Genomic DNA, 14,217 nt, shown 5'->3' on the forward strand with positions numbered 1-14,217 from the left:
ACTTTTCAAAACTTAAATGACTTATTCCATGCTCGTCCTGAAGGTTCTACAAAATAGAGAAATAGCCCCGTCTCCGAGCAAACCTACACGTAGAACTTGCGCAACAGGGCGATGTTCCAGGAGTTGTTTTAATTCACGGCCATCCTCCATGGCTAGCTAGACCGCACTAGGTCGAGTGACATCGACTACTTTGTATAGTCCTTCCCACCTCGAGGAGACTTTATTCTAACCGGCCTTATTCTGGATTTGCCCAAGGATGAGGTCACTTACGACCAGTCTCCACTCCCTCACCTTGCTGTTGTGACAACGTCTGAGGTTTTGCTGATATCAGGAAGCTCGGAATAGAGCACACTCGCGGAACTCTTCGATCAGGCTTATATCATCCTCGTGTCGTGCCACTTGGTCATTGTTCGAGTAGTTGGCTACTCGAGGTGACTGATGGGCAATCTCGGAGGGAAGCATTGCTTCTGCACAAAAAACAAGAAAGAAGAGGTTTTCGGTCGTAACCCTGCTAGGAGTTGCTGCAGCGACCGGAGTACCGTGGGTAGTTCGTCCACCCAACGTCTTGAATAGCTTATAAGCCGATCAAAGAACCGAGTTTTGATCCCTTGTAGTATCATCCCATTTTCCATTTCAGCCTATCTGTTGCTCTGCAGGTGTGGCACCAATGCATAGCAAACTTTGATCTCGATCTCTTTGCAGTAGTCCTAGAAAGCACTAGTGACAAATTGAGTTCTGTTGTCTGTAATTATGCGATTTGAACTACCAAACCACACTACCAACCTCCGTATTAACTTAATCACTACTGTGGCTATGATCTTCCTGACAGGCTCGGTCTCTATCCACTTAGTGAATTTATCGATTGACGAAAAGGAATTCAAAACCTCCTAGGGCTTTAGGAAACGGTCCCACGCTATCGAGCCAACAATGGAAGGTCAAGAGAGTGGTATAATTTGCAGTGCTTGGGCTGGTAGGTTGGTTTGTCGACCAACGTCTGAGACTGATGGCTATTTGGAGGATGAACTGGAGATCGAACTCTTTGATATCTATTGCCCACTTTGCCGTTCTTCATGCCGCATCCCTATTATGAAGAATTTATCTGATTGAGAACGAGGAGATTACCTTGATTTTGTGGGCCTAAAAGTAGCATCTGAACTTTCGAGAAGCCGTCAGAATGGCATATAGCAGCTTCTGAGCCTATAAGTATCGGGCCTTCACATCATGTAGGACCTCACTGACATAGTATACTGGTTGCTGAAGACCTTCTCACTCGACGACCAGTACCGTGCACATGACATGTGGGGTGGTTGCAATATAAAGCAAGAGCGTATCGTCTAGTCGAGGTGCGGCCAGTACAGGATGGGAGGAGAGGTACCTTTTTAGATCTTGGATGGCCATTTATGCTTCCGGTGTCCACCGAAAGTGGTCGCTCCTCTTCAGGAGCTTGAAGAGCGGTAGCCCCCTCCGTCTTAGCCTTGAGATGAACCTGCTCAATGCTGCCACATATCTTGTTAGTTTATGTACTTCTTTTAGCTAGGTCGGGGCTTCATCTGGTCGATGGCTCTGATCTTGTCAGGGTTTACCTTAATTCCTTGACTAGAAACGAGGAATCCGAGCAACTTCACTAAAGGGGCTCCAAACGTGCACTTCTCTAGGTTCAACTTCATGTGGTACTTCCGAAGGTTGTTGAACGTTTCCTGGAGATCCGCAACGAGATCATCCTTGGTTTTACTCTTCACGACCACATCATCCACATACACCTCAATGTTTCTACCGAGTTGTGGTCGAAGAATGAGCTGAATACAACACTGGTAAGTGGCACCAACACTTTTTAAACTAAAAATCATTTTTACATAGAAAAAGACCCCGAATGGTGTTACAAAAGAAGTTTTCTCCTCATCTTTCCTATACATGCTAATCTAGTGGTACCCCGAACGGGCATCCAAAAAGCGTAGGAGATTACTGCCGACGGTTGAGTCGACAAGCTGGTCGATCTAGGGTAGACGAAAGAGATCATTCGGGCACACCTTATTGAGAATCAACGCACATCCTCCACTTACTACTATATTTTCGTACCATGATTGGGCTAGCCAACCACTATGGGTACTGTATTTCTCGGACGAAGCTTGCTTCTAGGAGATTGTCGATCTCCTCACTAAGTGCTTCCTTTCGGTCAGTTGTGAACCGACGTGCTTTTTTATTAACTGGTCGCACGTCAGGTTGTATTGACAACTTGTGCTCGATTGCATCCCTAGAGGCTCCGGGCATATCAGACAGACTCCATGAAAAGACATTCGTGTTCACCGGGAGGAAGGTGATGGGCACAAGTTCCTTTTTAGGGGCCAGGCTGGGGAGTCATTGAGGCGTACTGCCTTGAGCCATTCGTCTTGGCTATTGGCAACGTGGACCTTCACCGGGAGGTCACTAGGTGTAGCATTCTCCAGCTACGACCCGGGAGTTAGTTCGACCATGTTAAGACTCCTCTTATCGTAGTACATGGCCATCTTTGTGTTGCCGAAGATGGTGATGGCCTAGGTCAGACCAAGAATCTTGATTGCCTGGTACATATAGTGGGCGACGGTCATGAACTGAGCCATCGTCAGTTGCCTTAGGATCGCGTTATAGGCGGTCCTGAAGTCTACTACATCAAGCAGGACTTTTTCGGTCCTGAATTTACTCGGTGAGCCGAAAGTGACGGACAGTTCGACCCACCCCAAGGGCTTAACCGAGGAGCCCAGGGTAATTCAAAAGAAGAGGGTAGACGGTTTCAACAATCTCCTTGGGATTTGCAGGGCGTCTAGTGCATCGGCGAGAGGAGGTTGATGGAGCTCCCTCCGTCGACCAGCACATGACACAATCGTATGTTCTTCACGGTGCATTTGACCACAATAGGGTAGCGACTAGGTCACTTGACACTCGACGTCCTGTGTGCACTTGTTGACCATCTTCTGGTCTCTGACCCCTCTCTGGAAGGAAATATCCATGGATTCACCCGTGATCCTTGGAATAGTGTTTCGGCGCTCAGTGAAGCATCGGATGAAGCCTCGCAATGACTCACCTTGTCACTGCCTGACCTAGTACATGCTGTCCTCAACCCCGGGTCTAGCACAAGTCCCCTGAAAGTTGGAGACAAATTTATCGCATAAGTCCTCCCGGTAGTGAACCTACTCATGGGGAAGGTTCATAAGCCCCTCGTGGCCCGTCATGCCTGCACCATGGTGGTGTAGATTTGTAGGAACTCCTTGGGATTGATCGAGCCATCATATTTTTCGGCTAAGATCGGATAGAACTTGTCCGACCAGTGCACCTCTCATAGCCGGGCTGATAGGATGTTACACCCCATTCCGTAACAAGGAGTCACCCACTGATGGGCGACGACACGTGCTCGTGGAGAGAGGCGATAGTCATGCGAGCCAGGGGATGGGATTGAGGAATCTGATATCTCCTTGTATGGGTGAGGCGAGTGGTAGGTTTGTTTGCCCTTTTCCAGCTCTTACCGGGTGTGGTCCTCCTACGCTCGGCAAGCCACCTAGCTCCAAATAATGCCTCAGAGGTTGCGTTGATTGAGGTAGTCATGCAGGTCAGAGGGTTAGCTGGCTTGACACGACAAGGGTCCCCGAGCGCTACCCATTGCCGAGGGAGGACGAGATCTTTCTTGCTGTGGAGCCTACCGCGATTCTTGGTGATCGTGATTCTCAATAATCCTAGCGATGGACGTGGTGTTTACTATCACAGTTTGGCATCGAGCGGTCGCAACCCGGAGGGCGAGATCACGCAACCATGGCACCACTAGTGAACCCTCTGGTACTGCTACCGGTGGGTGGATAAGAAGCATTTGCACGGTCCATTTAATCCACTTATCTGGGAAGTTTTTTCTTCTGAACACTTCCTTTAAAAAAACTCCATTACACCTTATCATAGGCTTTTTCAAAATATAGTTTCAAAATGATCCCAACTTTCTTAAAAAAATTCAGCTCATGCAAAACTTCATGCAGAATAACAATATCATCTAAAATTTGCCTCTCAGGGATGAAAGCAGTTTGAGACTTATTAATAACTCTATCAACCGGAGGGGTCATTCTCAAAGTCAACACTTTAGTGAAAATCTTATAATCTGCATCCAAAAAGCAGATAGGTCTATATTGTCTGATATTGTTAGCCTCTTTTAATTTTGGGATCAGGGTGATCAGACCATAATTCAATCTATGAAGGTTAAACTCTCCTCTATAGAACATATCAAACATCTCTACCAAGGTGTGTTTGAATTGCTCCCAAAACTGCTTGTAGAAAGTCACCGAGAAACCATCAAGGCTAGGAGCTGAACCTGATTTCATCTCTCTAATAGCCTTCTCAATCTCATCAGTAGAAATAGGTTTTACAAGATCAGTTGCTTCCTCAGGTGTTAAAGCTACAAATTCAGACCAAATATCTGGCTCTAAAGATAAACCATCTCTCCCTCTTCTCTACCAGATAACTGCTTGTAATCATCCTCTATATGATCCTTTAAGTCAGGTGCACCAAAGATAACTCTATCACCATCTTCAAGGGAGAAGATGGTACACTTTCTTCTCCTACTATTGGTAACACCATGAAAAAAATCCAGTATTGGAATCTCCCTTTAAAACCCATTTTTTGCCACATCTCTCCTGCCAAAGAATTTCCTCATAATGATAAATATTCTCTAGTTCACCCTCTAATTGATATATGATCCTCCATTCATGAGGACTAAGTTCAACCATATCAGCTTTTTGTTCAAGAGACTGTATTTTCTGTATCAACTCTTGTTTTTGCACCTTCATCTAGCTTCCAAGGTTTGCTCCCCACCCTTTGCAAGCTCTCCTAAGGGAACTTTTCATCTGCTTTCGGTAGTCCAGCACTTGGAGGTCCCCTCTTTCAGGTAGTTTGCTCAACAAAAAAAATCCTTGAAACCTTCTTGAGTAAGCCATGCTGATTCAAACCTAAAAATATGTGTTTTAAGTCTCTTATCTTCACATGTGTCAACTATAATAGGATTATGATTAGAACCAAAACTCAACAAATAGTTACAAAAAGCGAGAGGGTAAAACTGATTTCATCCTTGGGTGGTAAAAACTCTATCCAAAATACATCTAGCAGGGACCTATTGCTTATTTGTCCAAGTGAATTTACTACCACCTCTATGCATCTCTATTAAAACAACATCATCAATAAAACTTTTGAACATATCAATCCAAGAGAAAACTATATTATCATAAGATTTCTCGTGTGCATATCTAATGAAATAAAATCTCCTTCAACCAATAAGGATTGTTTGCTCTAAAGATTTTCTGATATAGCTCCTGCAAAAAAACTAATTTTCTTTCCAACTGAACTGGTCCATAAACATTTATCACCTCCCAGGCTGAATTATCTCTTCTACTCTTGATAGTGACACTAGAAAAGAAATCACCATTATCCATCTGAATAGCATCTAAGGCATCCTCTCTAACACCAATCAAAGTACCACCAGAATGACCTTAAGCAGCAGTCCAGTTCCAAGAGAACCAATAGCCCTTAACCAGCTCTCTTAGTTCCCTAATGGTGTAATCCACTTTAATCATTTCCTGAAGGCAAATGATGTTCACTCGATGCAAAGCCATAAGGTCTTTCAATTTTCTTCTTCTCCCTTTAGCTCCCAAACCTCTAATATTCCAAAAGAGAATTATCATGAATTATTCTTTTTCCTCACCCCGCCTTCTTTTTGTGCATAACCTTTTTTGTTTTATTCTTCCTCCCTGTCTCTGAACCTGGAGAGGGTATCAACTCTAAATCCCTCTCCAGATTTAGCACAATTTCTTTGTTGCATTCCACCTCCATCTCTTGAGATTTACCATTGCTCATCTCATCAATCTCCTCAATTTCAGCCTCTGATTCAGAGATCAATAACTGCTTATTTGAATCATCTAATTACTCTCTAGCTTCAGCAACGGTTGTCCTAGCTCTCTTTAGCTTGAATAGTATAGATATTATTATAAATTGTTTTTTCATCATCACCCACATTGATCTTACAGGAAAGAGCAACCCTACTTAGATGTGAACGATCAAAAGAATTAAAAACAGCAAAAGAATTATGTTTAGAAGTACCTGAAATGTCATTCTTCTGTTTTTTGAGTGCCTCGGCTTTTAAGTGAATAGGAACTCCATCATCAATAACTTTGGAGCTTCTTCTCTGAGCAACCACATGACCCATCTTCTTTTATATGTCACAAGTGTAAATCCTTCCTTAAGACCACCTATATCCTCTTGAGCAGGTATAAGAACAGACTTATCTTTCACAGAGCAATCCATCTCTACAACTTTCTCAGGTTTAGTCAGTTCAGCATATTTTTCTGGGTTTAGCTTGATCAGTGGAGCTCTAGCTTTAGCTCTTTATTCCACTTTAGCCTCCAGTCTCAACATCTCTTCCTTCTCTCTCTCTCTCTCTCTCAAGTGGGTCCACTTCATAGTCCACTTGTTTCTCTTCTACTTCCTCCTGTACAGTCAGCTGAGTAAATTCTTGAGATTCATTTAGCTCCAAGTGATCATTAATCTTTTCCTGTGTTACCTCTAACTTGTCTTCACCCTTCCCCAAATCCGGAGTTTGTGTTATGTCTATTGTTATCCTATTGGTGCCTTTATCTTTATCCTCCACATTTAATGTCTCTTTTTGTAGATCACCAGTCTTCTCACCCTCAACATTGTGTTTTTTACTACTAGTATTATTGTTTCCTCCCTTGTTGATCCCATCATTCCCACCTTATGTCTGCATCAATCTTGCAAAACTAGAATCATGACTTCCTCCAAATTCCCCTCCAGAGTCCTCTCCCTCATCATCATCTTTATCATCGTGTCTGTCAAATTTAGAAGGGGGATTATCAAGTAGAGGAGGAGGGTTATGCTTGCCAACAGGCTCCACCTGCCAAGTATTCTTATGCCCTTCACCATTTATAAAGACCTCTGTCTCTCCTCTAATCTGACAAGAATCCCTGCATGCTATCTTCACCCTAACGGGACCAGGGCTACTCAGAGAAGCTCATCTACTTCTATAGGATGACCAACTAAGAAGGCTATCTCAGTGACAGCTTCAACAGATTTGGCAAAAGCAGAAATGCCATATGCTTTAACCCATATCACCTCTCAGATACTAGAAGCATATGCAGACATTTCTGTAGGTTTTAGATTGGCTTTGATCACAGTATTTTCCACTATCTGAAACTCAAAACCCTTGAATCTAGTCAGTTGATATCTCATATCATCATCTGAAAAGGTTATCATAAATTCATTCTATGTAATTTCTCTGATTGTCCACCCCTTCTTGCCTCTAAAAAGGTTAATCGTCTCTTTATCAATTATCTTTAAGGTAGCTTTCCCTCTCTCAATAGTCGTCACACCCAACACTTCTTTGTTATTACTAACCCTTTTCCCAGAGGGAATATGCAGGTTATAGAAACCCATCCCTAGAATACCAAAGCCACAAAGCCTGAGACTTTTTTTTTCTGGACATGATGTGGCTTTGTGTCAAGTCTTCTTGCAACTATAGCAGAGGGTAGATTTGGTGCATACAGCTCTATGATGTTCGGTCTAATTATAATTATAACAATACATATCACAAGCATTGACACCAAAGTTCTTTCCCTTACCCTCATGCCCCACATCTTCGAGAGATTTTGAGAAATCTACCTCACCCTTGTACTTCTCCTCTTGATCTCTTTTGAGCTTGTTGCGAAGCTCATGTTCCAACTCTAAAGAATTTCCATCTCGCTCATCAGGTTGCCTTTTGTTAGTCTGGCGGATGTCCCCCCCCCCCCACACCTAGGTCTGAGCACATAGATCTATCCCCTCCAACCTTCTGTAAATCTGGATCCCTGTAGAATTTTTGTCGCCTCTCTCGATTGAAATTTCAACCATCTTCACCGAAACCAAAAAAAGAGCCATCTCTATTGAAGTTGGAAGGGCCGTCTCGACCCAAAAAATTAGAACCATATCTACCATAGTTGGGGTTACCCTCTCGACGAAGTGTTGATCTCTGCCAAATCATTATCAATCTTCACCATCTCTACCCATCATAGGCCCATCCCATCGATTTGGATCAACTCTCACACCAGATTGAAAGGAGGGACCAACCGTCGACTTCTCCTTCCCTAAGTTGCGATTCATCTCGCCTCTAACCACCGCCACGAAGGATTGAGAATCAACTCTACGTTGCATTGCTCGAATGATTCGTCGTGTTGTCGCCTCAAATCACCATATCTCCTCCGGCTTTGCTTGGAAACCTAGAACCGCCGCCTCGAGTGCTTTCCCTCTCGGAACCCACGCCCAGAACCCTCACGAGTTCCACCTGGAATGCCCATATATGTCATCCACACAAGTACCAAAGGCCACGGACCGGCCAGAAAACCAAAAGTATCTAGGCTAACCAACGGGGCCCCATCTCGTTGTGAACTCGAAGGTATATCAATGGCGTCTTCCTCCTTCGGCACAGCCAGAGCTTCCACATGCACAGAATCAACTCGAACATTTCTCAGCTCAAAACTTGATCTCTCCCTCAAAACCACCGACACTGCTGATAAACTTCCAAAAGTGATCGCTATGGATTTTGGAGAACCAGCCAGCGCGCACCGATTGATATCCTGCATAGCTCTATTCTCACCTAGACACTCCATCCAAATCTGAGAAACCGGCTGCAAATTCGATGATGAATTACTCTAACTTTCACTAGCGTGTGTCGTGCCGAAATCGACCAAAAACGCGTAGCAGGGGTTGCAAGGAAGGCGTCAATCATCACATGCCCCACCGTCAACCACTCCTCCGCCAGATCTCCAATAGAATCGTCGAGACTCCCTTACGTCAATGCTTTCTCTAGTGATGTGAGGATCGCCTCTATGTAAACCACTCCCCATCTTCTCTTTTCTTTTTCTCACTCAAAAGGCTTACATTACCATGGGACCAGGGTTTCTATCATCCCCTGAAATGTCACGTCTGTTTCATTCCGTTCTTGAGAAAAAAAAATGATTGGAATTAGAGAGCGAGTTGTTGGTTAGTGCATAAACTCGATCGATTAGGCAGGTGAACGATCGATCACATCTAACAAGTCCAGAACGGAGATGTTTTGTGATCCCGACGAGCATCACATCGCAGGCGAAAGCAGATTCCCCCATCAGACGCCGAGCCCGAGCACCCCAGATCACTTCACACAGGCGGCCTCGTTTCTCCGGCCACGGGACCGACGCAGGCGCGAGCAAGCATTCGGCCGTCCCGCATTTTGATGCCATTGCATTCCAATCCAATCCACCGCCGCAGGAAACAGCAACCCCGACACACGTCGCGTTCGCATGTACGCGCGCTCCCGGCACGGCGCGTCTCGTATCGACGTGTCGTCTCGGCCCTGCTCGGCGCGCGCCCCCGCGCCGCGGTGTGGGGCGGTCAAATTGGCAGATCAGGCGCGTCAGTGCCGGGTACGGACCGCGCAGCCTTCCCAGTTCTCTCGCCCTCGGCCGGGGCTTTTTGGAGAGAGGGCTTTATCTCGTGCGCCGGGTTCCACGGCGATTTGGATCGTGTCTGGCGGGCGCGCATGCAGCCGAGCCTTGCCACGGCCGGCCGTGCGAGGCCAGAGCGGCAGGTGCATGCAAGCGTAATAACGATTCAGTGATCCGCCTGCGCACGCTGCGTGCGTGCGATGGTTGCAACTTTTGATGCGTCGTACTAGTACGTAGGCCGGGGCTACCCGGCGCGGGCTACATAGCCTATGCTATAGTAGCCCCACTGTGCCGAGCTTTGACTCCACCGGCTGGGCCTCTTGTCCCTCGCGGGCAGGTCTCGCTCCAAACGAGTAATGCTACATCTACAAAAGAGTTTTATATAAAGTCTAAGTACAGCTGATATGGACAATAATAACCGTACATATTTCATCATGTGAAAGTTGTTGTTCACATCATAGTTTTTGTAAAACTCTTTTGTAGGTGTAGCATTACTGGGCCGCAAACTCGCGCTTCTCTCGCTAATTGGCGTAGTCATCCACTCATCCGGCGTTTAGCTACGGATCAGATCGTGGTTTTTGAGAACTGGACCGCGCTAGTGGAGATAGATATGCGTCGTCTCGTGCCTGGCTGTGTTTGTTCTCTCTGTTTTCGCGCTCGATGCGGTTGCCAAAGAGAGGCGATCGGCGTCGAAAACGACTAGACGTCTAGACGGTGGAGGTGCGTGTTTGTGCAGCGGACAAATCGAGGTTTTCTGATGAGAAAGCAGGCGGGAGCCCGGGCAAATCTTTGAGGAAAGGAGGTAGACTAAAGCTCGCTGCGCGCGGCACATTGCACCGAGCCCGAGCGGTGGGGGCTGGAGCCGGGAGGGTATGTGTCGTGCGGGTGCGACCGCCGGATGGGTGTGGTTGATGATGACTCACGTTGCCGTGCAGCCTTTCGGAAAAGGCCACTCGAGTCGAGTCCAGTTCAATCGAGTCGGGTTCACTCGACCGGTCGTGCCCGAACTCCGAGTGGACTGTCGCTACGAGTGACTGATTGGAGTCCACCCGTGGGAAGGGGTAGTGTGCGAACAGTACAGCGCGGCTGTCCGGCCAGGCGGTCGAGCGCCCACGAGGCGGCCCGCCGGAGGCCCCGACGCCTTGATGACACGCACGCACGGAACAGCGATATGCCGACGTCGCGTCAGGCTCGGGTCCTCATGCACGTTTGCTGCATCTTTTCTTGCTAGCGAGGTTGCTCGGCTTTGCATTGGCAAATCGATTGTAATCCTTGCTCCTTAGATCGCGCCTGTTAATGAACAGGCAGCTCTGCAACGGGACACCTGATGGGTTCGAGTGCTCCGGTTCCTTTTGTGTTTTTGGTAAGGATTTTTGCTGGCTTTGTGCCCCTCTGGCTCGGACGCCAAATCGGCCGCGCCATTTTGAGGGGATTTCCTGCTTGAATGGACGCACGCAGCATTGACGTCCGTGTCAGGCGAAACGCACGGCACTGAGAACGAAAGTTGTTGCGCACCTGTGTCGCTCGCTCGCTTTAATTTGCATCGCTTGTTACCCTTCGATCTTTCACTTTCCCCTGTCAAGTACCACATCTTACGTACACGCGTGCTTCAAAAAGGCAGCTCCGGCCTGGTCCTATCGCTGCAAAGATTAGTACCGGGGCGTCAATGCGTGCATGCATGCATGCAACCGACTGGCCCGTGCACCTGCAATCCACGCAGCAGCGTGCAGCTTCTTTTCATTGTCTCATGTGACAAAGTCGGACACATCGGTCGGCACTTGCGCGGCACAGGCAGCTCGGAGACAAGCAGTAGTGTGCTAGTGTCAAGCAACCCCGTGCTATGTCTACGTGGAGAACGATCGGATTGCAAAGAGTAGTAGTAGATAAATATAGATTCGAACTAGTTTTTCATCGATAATTGATATATATATATATATATATATAAGATAAAGGGATGTCTATTTGAGAGATATTCCTTTTGAATGGACGTCCATTCATCAACGGGCACTAAGTAACTGTCGGCCATGACTTTGTTCATCATGGGGTGCCTATGGAAGAAAAATACTTGAGTAAACAATAATAAATATGATTAGACGGGTTAGGTAAGGACTAGACCTGCGACATTCCAATTGATTTCCCTGTATTCTTTTTGGTACTTGAAATCTCCCTTTAATACCAGAAAATGGTCCTCAATGAATATATAGTCAGCATACCGGGTTGTGAATAGGTCCCCTGTGAGGGGCTCGAGATATTTAATGATCGACGAAGATTGATACCTCACGTAGATCCCTAATTTCCTATGTGGGCCCATGGATGTATCCTGCGGTGGTAAGATCACTACATATATATCAAAACTGAATTTACGCATATAAAAAATACTTAGTGGATTTTCACGTACTAATTGTAGAGGGAAAGCACTATGATATGCAGTAGGTCGTAATTGAATTAAGTCAGCAGCGTGTAAAACTGCATGACCCTAACATGAAGTTGGTAAGTTACAATTCTGTAATAAGGGTCGTGCAATGAGCTTAATTCTTTTGATAAGGGATTCTATCAAACTATTTTGAGTATGGACATATGGGATAGAATGCTAAACTTGAATTCCTAAGGCCATACAATAGTCATTGAAGGCACATGAGGAGAATTATGTAGCATTGTCCATTTAAATTGATTGAATTCGATGTTCAGGATAATGTGCTTGTAATTTAATAATTTGAGCCATTATTTTAGCAAATGCATGGTTTTGTGTGGACAAGAGACAAACGTGACACAATCATGTAGATGCATCTATTAGAACCATAAAATACCTGGATGGTCCAATTAATGGTTGGATAGGACCACATATATCGTCTTAAATGTGTTCAAAAAAATTGAGTGTTTCTGCATGAAATTTAAGGTAAGATGGTCTTAAAATTAGCTTCTTTGTGACACATGCAGTGCACATAAAATCCAAAGGTCGAGGAATTTAGCATCACTTGAATCATGACCAATGGAATTGCTAATAATTTTTCGTATCATCCCTATGGCGGGATGACCAAGGCGATCATGCCAAGTTTAGAATGCATTGACATTCTGAAAAATTACCTTGTACGCAACATTTGTTATGGGTTTGATGTATGTGTAGTACAATTCGGACGATAAAGAGGGAATTTTTCTCAATTACTTGTTTGCAAATTCAACGATCATGTTTTCCGAGATCATCAGATCATCTGTTTGTTGAAGAGTCTAGTTGTTACTTGGTTCTTGTGGAACTTGTTGTGAACAACTAGCCTTCTTGGCGGTGTAAGTTTGAATGCCGTGTCCTTATGAAAGGTGTGAGCACCGGTACTTATACCACTTATAGGGATCAATGATGTCCTAAAAGGGTGTGAATTAGGACACTTAAAAATCTAAACCAAATTGGCTCTAAAAAATCATCATAAGATAAACCTATCTCAATTTCTATCTAAATATGCTTTAGGTTCATCTAGTGTGTCTACTCTACCGTTCAAGAGGATTGCAACCTACTTTAGCAAGGTAAATTGTAAGAATGTAAATGTAAAAACATAAATAAGGTAGCAAGACAAACTCCGTAATGGAGAGACAAACTCGATACAAGAGATTTTTATCTCGTGATATCGATGGTATGAATGTCACCCCTACTCCACGTTGGAGCTCCACCAAGGATATGCTCCCGGTCAGCACCCGGTCACAACTCTTGAGCCACTAAACCACCAAGGTAAGGCCTCAAGTCGGATGAGCCGCCAAGCCACAAAAGCAAGGACTCACTACTAGCCTCTCTTCTGGTCATTTGCCACCGTAATCACTTTGAACCTTGAGCCATCAAGGCAAGGGTCTCTGCGTCCCTGTACACATGTCTAGCCACCACTCCACAGCAAGTTGGAAGGTCAACAAGCTTGAGCCACCAAGGTCTAAGATACCAATGAGTCATTAAGATTCTAAGACGCAGCGTACCTCTCAGTATAAGTTTAAATCACTCCTTGATCCACTCTCTAGGCAGTAATCACCTAGCAACACTCTCTTTAGGCCTAATAGCACTAATCACTCCTGAATATATGTGCTAATTATCTTGGATGATCACTTTTAGCACTTTAGTGGCTTAGATGTCTTCTCAAGTATCTATGTGTTTCTCTGGACTCAAGCACCTTCAAATTACCGAGTGGAGAGGTATTTATAGCCTAAACTTGCCAACTAGCCATTCACCCAACGACTCAGAAAAGCTGTTAACACCGAATTATCCGGTGACAACAGTAGTACAATCACCGGACAATCCGATGAGTACACCATCAGAAACTAGCCGTTGAATTCCACTCAGAGTTATCCTAAACACCGAACACTCCGATGTATACATCATCTCCATCATCGGACTATACAATGAGTACATTTGATTCATCTGAGCCTCTACAGCCTCTTTGTGTAAATTGCTCTGGTGTACACAACATCTATCACCGAACCATCTGGTGAGATAATCTCCGATATTCAACTCTTGGAAACGCTTCTGCAAGAAACACTTCGGTGTGAAACATCTGGTGTGTACAACACAGGCACAGGACCTTCCGGTGAGTTTTTCTTCGTTCTTCTGTGCTTGAATTCTTCTCTGCAAGAATTAGTCCAACATGATTCTCCGATGATGACCGGACCATCCGGTGAAGCCATCTGTATTCTCCCCTTTATCAACAATGCTCCACTGCTTCTGCCCATTTGACACCGGACCATTTGGCGAGATAAAACTACCCCTGGACGT

The sequence above is a fragment of the Phragmites australis genome, chromosome 13 (genome assembly GCF_958298935.1).
Source record: "Phragmites australis chromosome 13, lpPhrAust1.1, whole genome shotgun sequence".
Classification (NCBI taxonomy): Eukaryota; Viridiplantae; Streptophyta; class Magnoliopsida; order Poales; family Poaceae; genus Phragmites; species Phragmites australis.